General features: G+C 43.5%; 1 protein-coding gene across 1 annotated transcript in view; it reads right to left on the bottom strand.

The window, feature by feature from the left end:
• The window catches only part of WWOX (WW domain containing oxidoreductase), a 1,132,972-nt gene that overhangs the window by 538,020 nt on the left and 580,695 nt on the right, over positions 1–14,257 (bottom strand). The gene's annotated exons all lie outside the window — the stretch shown is intronic.

The raw sequence follows: 14,257 nt of genomic DNA, 5'->3' as shown, positions 1-14,257 counted from the left end.
CTCTCCAGTGCCTTTCACTTCCAAGAAGAAATTATATGCTGTGAAAACTCCGGTTTTATTGTTCTTTTCTACTGATCTCACCTCACAGGGCCACAGCCTCCCGTGAATGAGAATGAGGACTTGAGCTGTTCCTTCAGGACATGTCTGCACGTTGACCTTCAGCGTACCCTATTTCCCTCTGAGCCCTCTAAGCATGATCCATTGCTTTCTCAGGCCATTCCCCCTTCACCCCATTGACGGGTTTCAAAGCTACTTAAATTTCCAAGTCCTGACGCGCTGTGGCGGTGGCCGGGGCTCTCAGCCTTGCCCTCTTATGGATTGTGCAAGGTCACTGCCGGGGAGAGGAAGGAGGCAGGCACAGCATTTATCAGGATGTATTGCTTTACTTTTTCTATCCATCACCAAGGCGATGATTCTATTTTAGTGAAAATCCATTGAACTCCGATCAAGTCAGATGGCTGTTATCATTGGAAACTCAAGAGCTGTCAGGCCATAATCAGTACAAATGCCAGACCCTAAAATGGGGGGCTCTGGACCAGTGATGGTTCCCTGGGAATCCTTTTGGTCATTCTCATTTTTAAAATTTAATCCGATCACTTTTATTTAAGTATCTTTTCAGCTGTTCTCCTTGCAAATGATAAGATCTGGTTCTGCAAATGGGAAAGAACCCGTTACAGGCAATTTAGGCACAGTTTGGAGACACAATGACTTCTCTTGCCATGGTACACTGCCCGCTCTGGGCCTAATGACCTGACTACCCATCAGAATACCTGTGCATGCCTGAATGATCACAGAAACCGGAACATGAGGAGTGCATACACACACATTCCAGTCTTAGTCAAAATCACCAATCTCTACACTATTTTGTGGTCTCTTCGATATATATAATTTCTGATCATCACACTTGGCTATAGAGCGCAATGTTAACAAGCACTTCAGCCTTGAGAGCTGTATTTTCATGATAAATGCCCCTGCTTGCATTTGCATGTGTATGGGAAGGCTTCATGCTACGGTTATCCCCTTGAACATGGAAAAGGAAAATTCTAAAGCTCCCTGAAAATTTCCTTGGGGTTTGTCTTCTGGTAATGGATTTAATTAAATCTGACATTTAAATAAAATCATTTAAAGGTATTTGCTGCCCTGCTGGTGTCCTAAACTTTTACAAAAGTGGGGAGTTGTGAAATAGGATAACAGAATGCTTTTTAATCATGATCCTGTAGCTCAAAGTGATACTTAACTCTTAACTACCCAAAAACAGGGGATGTTCCTGCTTTGGGGGAGTAGATGGCCAAGGACCGTATTTCTTCCACTACCCAGTTGAAGGCCAAATCTTAATGGGTTGGGATGAGAAGGAATGACGTGACTAGTGCCTGTGTGTCTACCTCACCACTTTTTAAGATGTAAAGCCGTTTAATTTACATGTATTTTTCTACTTTGCAATCTTTACCTTTATTCCTTTTTATTAGCAAGACAAATTAAATATTGATGGTGCTTTCCTAAATATACTTACATTCTAAATAATAGCATTCTAAATAATAAGGGTAGTTATTTATTGGTCACTTACTCTGTATCAGGCATCACACCAAATGCTTTACATACACTGTCTCATTTCGGCCTTAAAATCACCCCCAAATGAGGTAGGGAATCTCCACTTTATAGATAAGGAAACCAGGGCTCTGAGAGCACCAGCAATTAATCAGGTTATCATACAAACTAGAAGGGGCAGGGTTGTTGTACTAAATAAACCATCAAAACTATCTACTGGTTTCCTAGGGCCACAGGCACATTGTCTTAAAACCACAGAAATTTATGTTTTATTTTTAAATTTTTGAGACACAGTCTCATGCTGTCACCCAGGATGGAGTGCAGTGGCGCAATCTCAGTTGACTGCAACCTCCACCTCCCAAGCTCAAATGATCCTTCGATCTCAGCCTCCCAAGTGGCTGGGACTACAGGTATGCCCCACCACACCTGGCTCATTTTTTTAGTATTTTTTGTAGAGACGAGGTCTTGCGGTGTTGCCCAGGCTGGTCTTGAACTCCTGGGTTGAAGTGATCCACCTGCTTCAGCCTCCCAAAGTGCTGGGACAGGCGTGAGCCACTGTGCCTGGCCCAACAGAAATTTATTCTTTCACAGTTCAGGAAGCCAGAAGTTTGAAATCTCAGTGTATGCAGGATGAGTCCTTTCTGGGGGTTCTGCAGGAGAAACCATTGCAGGCTCTGTTCCAGCTTCTGGTGTAGCCACAGCCTTGGCATTCCTTGGCTTATAGATGGTGTCATTCCAATCTTCACTTCTGCCTTGACATCACCTTCCTCTCTCGGTGTCTCTGTTCTGTCTCTCCTAAGGACATTCTTATTGGATGAAGGGCCTACCCTAAACTAGTATGATCACACCCACGTCTCTATCTTTACATTAGTTACATCTATAAACATCTTATTACCAGGTGGGTGGAGTGGCTCATACCTATAATCCCAGCACTTTGGGAGGTCAAAGCAGGACCTGTCCAATGGTTTGAGTCCAATGGTTTGAGACTAGCCTGGGCAAGATGGCAAGACCCTATCTCTATTTTTTTTTAATAGAAATGTATTTTTTAATTAAAAAGGCCTTATTTCCAAATGAGGTCACATTCTGAGGTTCCAGATAGACATGAATTTGGGGGGACACTATTCATCCAGTACAGCATCCATCTGGAATCCAAACCTGCGGCTGGCTGGACTCTGAAGCATGGGTACCTAGCCATTATCCCATAATCTACATTCAGAGGGTGACGTGATTTCCAATCGCACACCTCTCGTAAGTTTCTCAGAGATCATCCCCAATAGTTCTCATAACGTAACATACCAACGCAGCATGTGGCATCGCAAGGCTCATAATGCTTTTCCTGCATATTTCGTGGATGAACCAAGGTCATTGGGGAGCTTGGAAAGGTGTTTCCTTCCAGAATCATGGGAGGGTCGGAAAAGACAGATGCACAGAAAAATATCCAAGTATATGACCCTGGGTAGAACAGTGGCTGGCATTCAACACACGCTGCCTGGCCTTCCTAAACTCCAGCTGTGGTTAGAGCTAGACCTGCTGTGAAAGGGAACCAAAGAATAAGAGGTGAACAAGAGCTCAGCTGGTCTCTACTGACGCAGAGAAGCCCTCACAACAAAGACGGAGCTTCCGGGGGCAGCCGGAAACAGGAATTTAAAATTCTTGGCCACCATTCATTCCCTCTTCCTGCCTCTGGAGGAAAAAGCAAAACAAGCCAAATAACAGCTCTACATTATTGGTGGGGGAGGATGAAGGGAGAAAAGGCAACCATTTTGAGAGGACTTGTTCTATTAGTAAGATTCTGCTTATGAAAAAGCAATACACGTGCAAGAAAGAAACGTAACATGGAGAGAAACTTGATTTTTCCTTATCCCTAAAAAACATCTTATTAGAGATTATTTTGAATAAAGAAGTCTTCGGAGTCATTGAAATAATCAATATGGGTACCACGTGGGATGCATCGATGCAAATTTCAAGGAAACACGTATTGAAGGGATGAAAAGCAATTATCCAATAAATTGTGTCTAGTTTTTAGCTCAAACAAAAATTCTAATACTTTTGGAATAGAAACAAGTGACATATTTGTGTTGGATATCCGAAACCGACTCATTTAGTTCCTGTTCACTTTTCAGCTAGGTCAGGGTTTCTCAACCTGGGCACTTTGACATTTGGGGCTGGGTAATTCTTTGTAGTAGGGACTGTCCCATGGATTGTAGGATATTTAGCAGCATCCCTGGCCTTCACCCACTAGATGACAGTAGCACTTCTTCCTCCTTCCAGTTGTGACAACTAAAAAATGTCCCAGACATTGTAAAATGTCCCCTGGGGAGCAACGCTGCCCCTCAGTCCTACCATTCTAGTTGAAAAAGTTGGAGTTAAAACTCCCTTTCCAGACTCCCTTGCAACTTTGTTTACAGACACAAATGCATCCCACCAATTGCTTAGGCGCTGCCATGGGACACTTGGGACAGCAAATGTGAGGGAAGGGCCATATCTAGCTTCTTTGGGGCTTCTCCTCTTAGCAACGGAGTGTGCGAAGGAAGTTTTCTGTCTTCCGGTTCCGGGGTCCCTTCTCCAGCTTCCTTGTGGTGGAGATGGGGCCACAGCAATGGAGGCAGCTTTGGCTTATCCATCCGCTTAGCTCCAGTTGTAGCTTCAGTGGAAGGACCTTCCAGGAGGGTCACTTCTGTATTATTCAGGAAGCTGTTCTGAACGTCAACCTCAAAACTACTCTTTTAGCTCTTCTAACAATTTTCTAAGTGCCAAATTGCCTTTATTAAATCTCTCCCTTTTAAAAAAACATAAAGAGGTTCGCATATCCTATATGGAGGCCCGAAGAAGAGAACCTGCCAGGGAGTTACCAAGTGAACACCGTGTGTCTCATCAGGAAGACTCAGACATGCTCCGAAGGTGCCCCTGTCTGAGCTGCTGCACCTGCTCTTTCCTTGTACAGAATGCACTTTATTCCCTTCCTTCCCTACCATTCACCTTCCAGGGTGGTCCACCTACAAACACCCATGTAGATTCCAAAGCCTATCTGATGCCTGCTCTTCTCAGGGGTAAAGCTTCCTCCTCCTTATCCTCACCCCCTGCTGTCACTCCTTCACCTGTTCCCAGCAGACAACTACTCCTATCTCTCTCCTACCTCTCTTGGTAACTTTGTCACTCCCCTTGCCACACTAAATGTTCTAATTGTTTATTCCTGCTTGTTCTTACTAAACTGAAAGATCCTAATTCATTCTTAAGTTCCCAGTGCCTAGCTCAGAGTAAGAATATAATGAATGATGAATGGATACACAAAGGAAAGAATGGAATCTTGTAATGTCATTCCTGGTTGCCTCACGACATTTATCTGGTGGTCCTCACCCTCAAAGTACTTAGGGAATTCCCAAGAGGAGTCAAGACAAAGAGGAGAAAAGATAGGTATAGGGGCATGAGAATTAAGTTGTATGTTTTTTGTTTGTTTGTATGAGACAAAGTTTCCCTCTATCGCACAGGCTGGACTACAAGGGCATACATCTCGGCTGACTGTAACCTCCACTTCCCAGGTTCCAGTGATGTTCCTGTCTCAGCCTCCCAAGTAGCTGGGACTACAGGCGTGCGCCACCATGCCTGGCTAATTTTTTGTATTTTTAGTAGAGATGAGCTTTCACCATGTTGGCCAGGCTGGTCCTGAACTCCTGACCTCAAGTGAGCCACCCGCCTCGGCCTCCCAAAATGTTGGGATTACAGGTGTGAGCCACCACACCCAGCCAAGTTGTAAGGTTTTGATGGCTAGTGTACTTAAGAAGAGCTTTGCCTGAGAGCAGCACAGAGTGCAATGTGATGGGGCAGAGGGCACATCCTAGAGACAGACGAGGAACACACACGGAGGTGTGGGATAGAAATCATGCAACACTGCTTGGTAACCACTGATGCCTTATAGCAAAGGAAAACAGATGCGAGCTGATGCGAGAGAAAGACAGAAACAAAGGAGACAGCGCTTAAATGAGTCCATTCGAACAATGAGCATAGTAATGGGTGTTCTCATCAATATTCTATTATTTTCATCACTATCTTTTTTTTTTTTGAGATGAAGTCTCGCCCTGTCTCCTAGGCTGGAGTACAGTAGGATGATCTCGGCTCACTGCAAGCTCTGCCTTCTGGGTTGACGTCATTCTCCTGCCTCAGCCTCCCGAGTAGCTGGGACTACAGGCACCTGCCACCACATCCAGCTAATTTTTTGTATTTTTTAGTAGAGACGGTGTTTCACTGTGTCAGCCAGGATGGTGTCAAACTCCTGACTTCGTGATTCGTCTGCCTCAGCCTCCCAAAGTGCTGGGATTACAGGCGTGAGCCACCGGCGCCCGGCATATCATTTTTAATTTTCTAAAAAAATAGGATGCAAAAAAGTATATGTATATTGAGATAACCCATTAAATAAAAATGTCAGCCTGTCCAAGCTAAAAAATGGTGTTAAAAGAGACTTCCAGCTCTGCCTCTAGAAAGATAGTCTGCTATGAGGGGCAGAAACCTAAAATTTAAATGCCAAAGAGTTGCAGAAGTGTTTACCCACGGAGTTTCATGGAAGCTGCTAGCAAATACATAAAGTGGAGGAGGAGGGGAGGGAAAAGCATTATTTTAGACCTGACTGAATTTAAAAAACAAGTACACAAAGATCCGATACTCAAAACTCCTCTGATCATTATGTAAGAGACTTTTAATTCAGCCAGCAGTTGGGTTTTAGGGTTAGAGATAACAGGAAGACAAATGAATTTTCCCCAAACCCCTTTAGAGCCCTTTTGTGACGGAATTGTTACCCCCTGGACATCAACACTGTCTTGGGAGAAGCTGCCTTCTGACTTACATCTGAATTTAGTATGCAGCCTCCTTAGGAAGCCTTCTTAGAAGGCTGCATGGCATGAGAATTAAATGTAAACTTTTATCTTTCCTTTCTAGATCTCCTCCTTTCAATCACTAATCTCTCCAGGAAAGAACACAACCAAACAGTCCCATTAGGTAAGAGGCAGATGGAACTGATGTAAACCACCCCCCCCCGAATTAATGGACCTGCTCTTTACTGCACGATGGCCCTTCCCAAGATGACCTTGCCAATCAGCAGATCTTGTTTTGTCTGCATTTTCCAGTGACTCCAGGCCCACATGCAGCTGAAGGAATCTGCTTTATTTCTCAAGGCAGTACCCCAGTCAAATGGTTCTAGAGGCTAAATAAAATTTGCTGACCTAGGCAGATCTTTAAAACAATTTTTTTTTTTTTTTTTTATTTATTATTATTATACTTTAAGTTGTAGGGTACATGTGCATAACGTGCAGGTTTGTTACATATGTATACTTGTGCCATGTTGCTGTGCTGCACCCATCAACTCGTCATTTACATCAGGTATAACTCCCAATGCAATCCCTCCCCCCTCCCCCCTCCCCATGATAGGCCCCGGTGTGTGATGTTCCCCTTCCTGAGTCCGAGTGATCTCATTGTTCAGTTCCCACCTATGAGTGAGAACATGCGGTGTTTGGTTTTCTGTTCTTGTGATAGTTTGCTAAGAATGATGGATTCCAGCTCGAGCCATTTGATCTTTGACAAACCTGAGAGAAACAAGAAATGGGGAAAGGATTCCCTATTTAATAAATGGTGCTGGGAAAATTGGCTAGCCATAAGTAGAAAGCTGAAACTGGATCCTTTCCTTACTCCTTATACGAAAATTAATTCAAGATGGATTAGAGACTTAAATGTTAGACCTAATACCATAAAAATCCTAGAGGAAAACCTAGGTAGTACCATTCAGGACATAGGCATGGGCAAAGATTTCATGTCTAAAACACCAAAAGCAACGGCAGCAAAAGCCAAAATTGACAAATGGGATCTCATTAAACTAAAGAGCTTCTGCACAGCAAAAGACACTACCATCAGAGTGAACAGGCAACCTACAGAATGGGAGAAAATTTTTGCAATCTAAAACAATTTTTTAAAGGCAAATTACAATATTCAAACTTTGTAAAAACAGGCTCTAAGTATGTAATGGCGTGACACACTGGGGCTTGGGTTGTTGTGATGTTGTGATCACACACTGGGATCCCTCTAGGCATGGTGACGGCAGTAAGGAGCCACATTATGACACAGTTACAAGTAACCCCCAAATCTCAGTGTCTTTTTGTGTGTACATTTTTTTTTTTAAAAGGGTCTTGCTCTGCCACCCAGGCTAGAGTGTGGTGGGGGGATCATGGCTCACTATACAGCCTTGATCTCCTGGGCTCAAGCAATCCTCCTGCCTTAGTCTCCTGAGTACCTGGGACTACTGTGGCATACCACCACACTCAGCTAATTTTTTAATTTTTTTGTAAAACGGGGTCTCACTATGTTGCCCAGGCTGTTCTCAAACTCCTGGCTTCAAGCAATCCTCCAGCCTTAGCCTCCCAAAGTGTTGGGATTACAGGTGTGAGCCACTGTGCCCGGCCTCCAAATCTCATTATCTTGGCCGGGCGCAGTGGTTCACATTTGTAATCACAGCACTTTGGGAGGCCAAGGTGGGTGGATCACTTGAAGTCAGGAGTTTAAGACCAGCCTGGCCAACATGGTGAAACTCCATCTCTACTAAAAATACAAAAATTAGCTGAGCATGGTGGTGCATGCCTGTAATCCCAGCTACTTGAGAGGCTGAGATAGGAGAATCGCTTGAACCCAGGAGGCAGAGGATGCAGTGAGACGAGATGGCACCACTACACTACAGCCTGGGCAACAGAGCGAGTATCTTAAAGCCACATCAGGGAAGCACAATTTTTCCACGTCTGTCTTGGGTCAGTTTGCAATTCTTGCTTTTGTCCTACCTCTAGGACCCACCCTGACAGGGCAAACGGAATCTGGAATATTACCAATCTGCATGGTGGAGGGAAAGGAGATTATGATGCAGCATGCTGGAGGCTCTTCAAGTTTCTGCCTCAAGGAGACACACGTCACTTCCCCCCAGACTCCACTGGCCACAGCAAGTCACATGTCAGGAAAGTACGGCCTTCCCATGTGCCCAGATGGAGAGGGAAAACTCAATAGTTATGAGTTATACTCAGTAACTCAATAATAATAATCATAATAATTCAATTAATAGTTATATTCGAATTCGCAGTTGTGAATATCCCTTCTGAATCCACGATGGGTAACGCAATGTGAAAATTCTCTTTTCTAGGTTCCCTTAGGATGTGTGTGACAAGATGTGTCAGTGCCAGAATTCAGCCCGTGATTCCAGAAGCCGGCGTGCCAACTTGGAAATCTGTTGCCCGTCATCAGAGCTCCCTACTCCAGGAACCCGGACCACCACAGAAAATTCCACAAAGCCCCGGCCTCTGCTATCTTTTGTCCCCATCGCGTTTACCTAATAGATGATCCTACCAATTCCCATTGGCAGCCCTTTGTAGTGTAATGAACAGGATGCAGGCTGATGAATGCAGCCGCTGCACAGAAAACGTCAGTTCTTTCATTAAGCAAACCTTCCCAAGTTCATTGTATTGAACCAGGGTTGAGGCTATTAGGCTGACACATGACAGAGCCAATTCTAGTCACATTGTAAGTGCCTATTCATGTTTGGCAAATTCCGTTTTACGCACATGCACACATTTAGAATTGGACTCTTGTTGACTGCAAATTTTTTCCCCTTGAAATCTATTTTCCTATTTTTAACTGTTAATAATTAAGAAAAATCCCACTTTAATAATTGAGTCTCAAAGAGCCTAATTCAGGGAGAACATAATGGATGGCCACACTGAGTTTCTATTCTGCTGGCTGTACAGTATGCTTGGTCTTCCTAGACACACTGATATGGATACACTGGGCGCATCTGTAAAAGGGAAAATCGTAAAACATTTGGGCACAGAGTTTTGACACTGCCGGTTCTTCACTCTGCTCACATTTTAAGAGGGAAATATTATTTACAAGCTTGGAATCCCTGCTAGTGAGAGGAGACAGGACTAAGGACATCCTTCCAGGGTACAGACTGGGAATGACCTAGCCTGAACAAGGAAGAAGCTTAAAGCATCCACAGCAGCCAGGAGCTGTGACTGCTCTTTCTGCCACTTCCTCCATGGGCGATCATACCACAGCACTCATGCAGCACACATACAGTGGATGCCTCCTGGGTGGCCAGCCCACACTGGAAGTCAGGGTGTGTACACGAAGAGTTAGGGGCTTGACCAGAGGGAGAGAGACAAGAAAACTGACCATTACATTTGAACATGCTTAGTGTGGTCATGTTTCCTGAATCCACCCTGTTTTCTCTATCTCCATTATTATCACCTGGTCACCTCAATGGCTCTCTTCGACTCCTGGGTCACCTCCCAGCATATCCTTCAGCTTTCACTCCTGCCTCCTACACATTGCCCTCCTCATTGCAACCATGGCATCTTTTAAAAGTGTGATTCAAATTATGTCACCTGTTTGGTTCCCATGTCCCAGTAGTGATCACCATAACTCAAGTAAAATCCAGACATCATACAGTGGCTGCACATGTGTGGTTGGCCCCCCTCTTGATGACATCGCCTATCATCCCTCCTGGCTCCAAGCCCACTGGCCACTTTCTCTCCCTTGAACACATCAAGTGTGTTTACACCCCAGGGCCTTTGCACTTACCACACCTGGCCTTGGGATTTTCTTTGCTGAGATCTTTGCATGTCTCTCTTCATTCAGGGTGTAGTTCAAATGTCACCTCTCCAAAAGCCACCTCTGATCACATACACAATCACTATCTTCTTCCCCTACTTTATTTTTATTTAGATGATGTAAGATATGTCAAGGCATATCCTGGATGTCATAGACATCACTGCCAAGACATGCCATAAAAAGATATCGGAATGAAAATATAACTTTGCCCTAACACTTGTATATGGATGTTCATAGCAGCATTACTCATAATAGAAATAAATTAGAAGCAACCTTTGGAAATGTTTATAGAAGGGTTACCCATCATAGTCAGAAATAACCAGATGTTCATATCGCAGTATTCATAATAGCCAGAAAGTGGAAATGACACGAACTGTGAGTGGATGAATGAAGTGTAATGGATTGACAGAATATTATTTGGCCATACAATGGGATGAAGCATTAGATTGGTTCAAAAGTGATTGCACCAACCTAATACTAATACATGAAATAACACAAACCTTAAAAACATTAAGTGAAAGAAGTTACTTGGCCACATATTGTATGATTCCATTTATATGAATTATCCCAAATAGGCAAATTCATAGAAAAGAAGTCAATGCGTAGTTATGAGAGATTGGGGGTATGGAATGGGGAACGCCGGCTAAGGGGTACAGGGTTTCTTTTAGGGGTGACAAAAATGTTCTGAAATTAGATAGTTGTGATGTCTGCACAACTTTGTGACTACACTATAAGCCAATGAACTGTCCACTTTAAAGGGAGACTATTGCAGTACTGAATAATCTCAGTCAAAAAACCAAAGCGATAGGATGTGACTTCCAAGATTAAGTTCCAAAACACCCTGGTTGCAGTCTCTCTCACCAATTCCTACACTCTCACTTTCTCATGTGGACAAAAGCCAGCTGCCACGTTACAGGCTGCCCTTTGCAGAGGCCCATGTGGCAACACCCAACAACCAACAGCCAAAAAGCTGAGTCCCAGAGTCCAGGAACCACCAAAAAACTGCATCTTGCCAACAACTGTGCAGCTTGGAAGTGGATCCTTCCTGAATCCAGCCCCAGTCAATGACCGCCCTCGATTACAGCGCGCAAGAGGTGCTGAACCAGGCTCAATGCTTCATCCAAAGAAAGCGAGATGATGAATGTATGTTGTTTTATGTTTTAAAAAAATAATAGAATAAAAATCAAGCCCATGACTGCCCGGTGCTCCTTCTGCTTTCTCACATTGCCTTCCTCATCCTGCATTCTTGGAACGGGTCCTAAGGGCCTGACAGTGGTATCAGGATGAGCACCTACATGGCAGGTGCTCAGTGAGGTTTTCTAGAATTGAGTAATAATTTCTAATACTGTTTTCTCCACATAAAGCTAGAAAATTCTCTCAATGAGAAAAAGAACAAATGAAAGAGAGAAAAAAACTAGATGTCTCATTATGCTCTCATGTTTTCCAATCCCTTATATGTAGACAAAATGCTGACCAAGACTCTCAGTGAATCCTGGTGACCTTGCCTTGCCCCTGACAGCAACATTCTTCTAAGTACGAATAGCAGGCGGTTCTAAGATCTGGCCTAGGTTGTACCAACCTCACTTATTTACTAGGCAATTCATCCTCAGAGTAGCTCTCCACCGTGCCTCCCTGTAAAGCACTTAACCCTCACTTACTGCAAACCCCAAAGTCAGAGCATTCACTACTACTACTACTACTACTACTACCACTACTACAATTATTATCATTTTGAGACAGGGTCTCGCTCTGTCACCCATGCTGAAGTGCAGTGGCACCATCTTGGCTCACTACAATCTCCATCTCCTGGGCTCAAATGATCCATCCACCTTAGCTTCCTGAGGAGCTCGGACCATAGATACATATCACCACGCCCAGCTGATTTTTTGTATTTTTTGTAGAGATAAGGTTTTGCCTCAGGCTGTTTACCCAGGCTGGTCTCTAACTCCTAGACTCAAGTGATACACCCGCCTCAGCCTCTCAAAGTGCTGGGATTACAGGCGTGAGCCATTGTACTCGGTCTATTAACTACTATTATTAAAAGATGGCATCAGTCCAGAAACAATTTGCACTGCCCTTCTTTGAAGCTCTCCCCCAAACATCCCATGCACAGAGCCCCCACCTCCTCCCCACCCCTCAGCAACACATCTCTTCCAAGAGAGATTTATTACAGGGCTGTCGACACAGTCCTACCCTTATGGAAAAAGATAAAAATAAGAAACACCTTGCAAGAAGATGCCATGGTGAAAGCTAAATCATAAAAGTTTGATAAGGAATGATCAAATCCAGACAAATAACTGTTCAATCCCACTTTGTATTAAGCAGATAAAGTCATACAGAAAATCAATGTGATGTATTGAAAGGAGAAAAAAAATTGCCCAGCTTGGGGATTGGACTACACAGTGTTATGAAGTGGTGGCTTCAGAAGAACCTTACAATACAATAGCAACATAAATTTTAAAAAATGGCGTGCTGATTGCTGACTTGTGGGACCTGTCAATGCATTCCCTGACAGTCCTCTCTGTTGCTGCTGCTGGAGATAATTTCTGGTGGGGGCGGGGGGACACAGGCATTCTCATGTGTGAATGGTAGAGAGGAAATTGGTTTAACTATTCTAGAGGACAATTTGGTAATTTTGGTGAAGTTAATTGTTTCAAAGATGTACACAGTGCCTTTGTTCTTCCACTTCTGCTGCTGGAAACCCTCCCCCCCAATATCCTTGCTCAATTAGACTAAATATACATGCAGGAACATTCAATACTAAGTCATGTGTAATAGTAAGACATGGCTCTAACTTCAACATCTATAAATAGGAATGCATATGTCAATTAAATGACACCATGTGATGGCATACTATCCATCATGGAGTATTAGGAGGTTGAGCTACATGTGCTGGTACCAAATAATCTCCAAGGCACTATTAAATGGAAGGAGTACATAATAAACAAAACGTATCCAATAGTCTCAGTTGCATGCATTTTTTAAAAGGCTACCCATATCTGCATCTGATGCTAAATGCATATAACGTTTCTGGAGGAATCCATAACAAACTTTTAATGATGGCTGCTTCTTTGTGAGAGAGGTTTGGGAATGAGGAAAATCTTACTATCTTATTGAAAGGTCTGAAACGTTTATCCTGAGCTTCTATTCCTTTGATGGATTCTTTTCCCCAAGTGAGTAGGGAGCTGGTGGCAAGCAAAACAAGAAGCAGAAACAACACAAAGAAACAGTAAAAACTTTTGCAGGAACAGGAGGCCCTGAGTTGTTTTGTGAATTCTCTGCAAAAAGACAGAAGGAGCTTTGAATGTTACTCATGATATGCCCAGCCCAGCTCTTCTCCCACTGGCAGCTGAAAAATGAACGTTGTGTTAAGTGGCCCCTACCACCTCTCAGGAAGAATATCAATGTCTCCAATTTCCTTTTGTTTCCCCAAGCCCACAACACACCTCCTCAAATAAAATGAACCATTGTCTGCCAGGGAAGCGGACCTTTTGTGTGCGGAAGTGCATTTTAGTGATGGGCTCACAGTGGTCAGTCCGTATCTACCACTTATTCTTTAAGGTAATAATAACCTCCCTCCTGCTGATAATATTTTATATAACCTGTAATTAAAAACAAAAAAAGCAGCACAGTCCACAATAGTAAACGGATGGGAAAGGCCCTCTGAAATAGAGGATACGGAAAGCTTGCTAAAAAGAGCACACACTTGCAGAGAGAAGATAAACAACTCTGGTGTCACTATGGTGAATGATGTGTTTGCTTTGAGGTGAAATAATAGGAAATGAGGATCAATTAACAATGTACTGATGAGCCTACAATTACCGGGCTTTTCTGCATGCACTAACAGCATGTTAAATTTCTGGTGGTGACAGCCCTTGGGATGAGAAGGCGGCTGATAGTTGAGCCTGGGGATGGGGCTTTGCTCTTCTGAAATAAACATGTAAGAAGAGTCATGCTGTGTGTCTAAGTAAGAATGACTCGTTAAAAAAAGGCAACAGTTTTCTCCCTTTATCTTTGACATGACACTTTCTATCTTCATGTGGGCAAATATACCAACACTGTCATTTTTCAAAGACTTTGG

The sequence above is a fragment of the Macaca thibetana genome, chromosome 20, assembly GCF_024542745.1.
Source record: "Macaca thibetana thibetana isolate TM-01 chromosome 20, ASM2454274v1, whole genome shotgun sequence".
NCBI classification, from domain to species: Eukaryota; Metazoa; Chordata; class Mammalia; order Primates; family Cercopithecidae; genus Macaca; species Macaca thibetana.
This window is presented reverse-complemented; position numbering and strand designations above follow the sequence as displayed.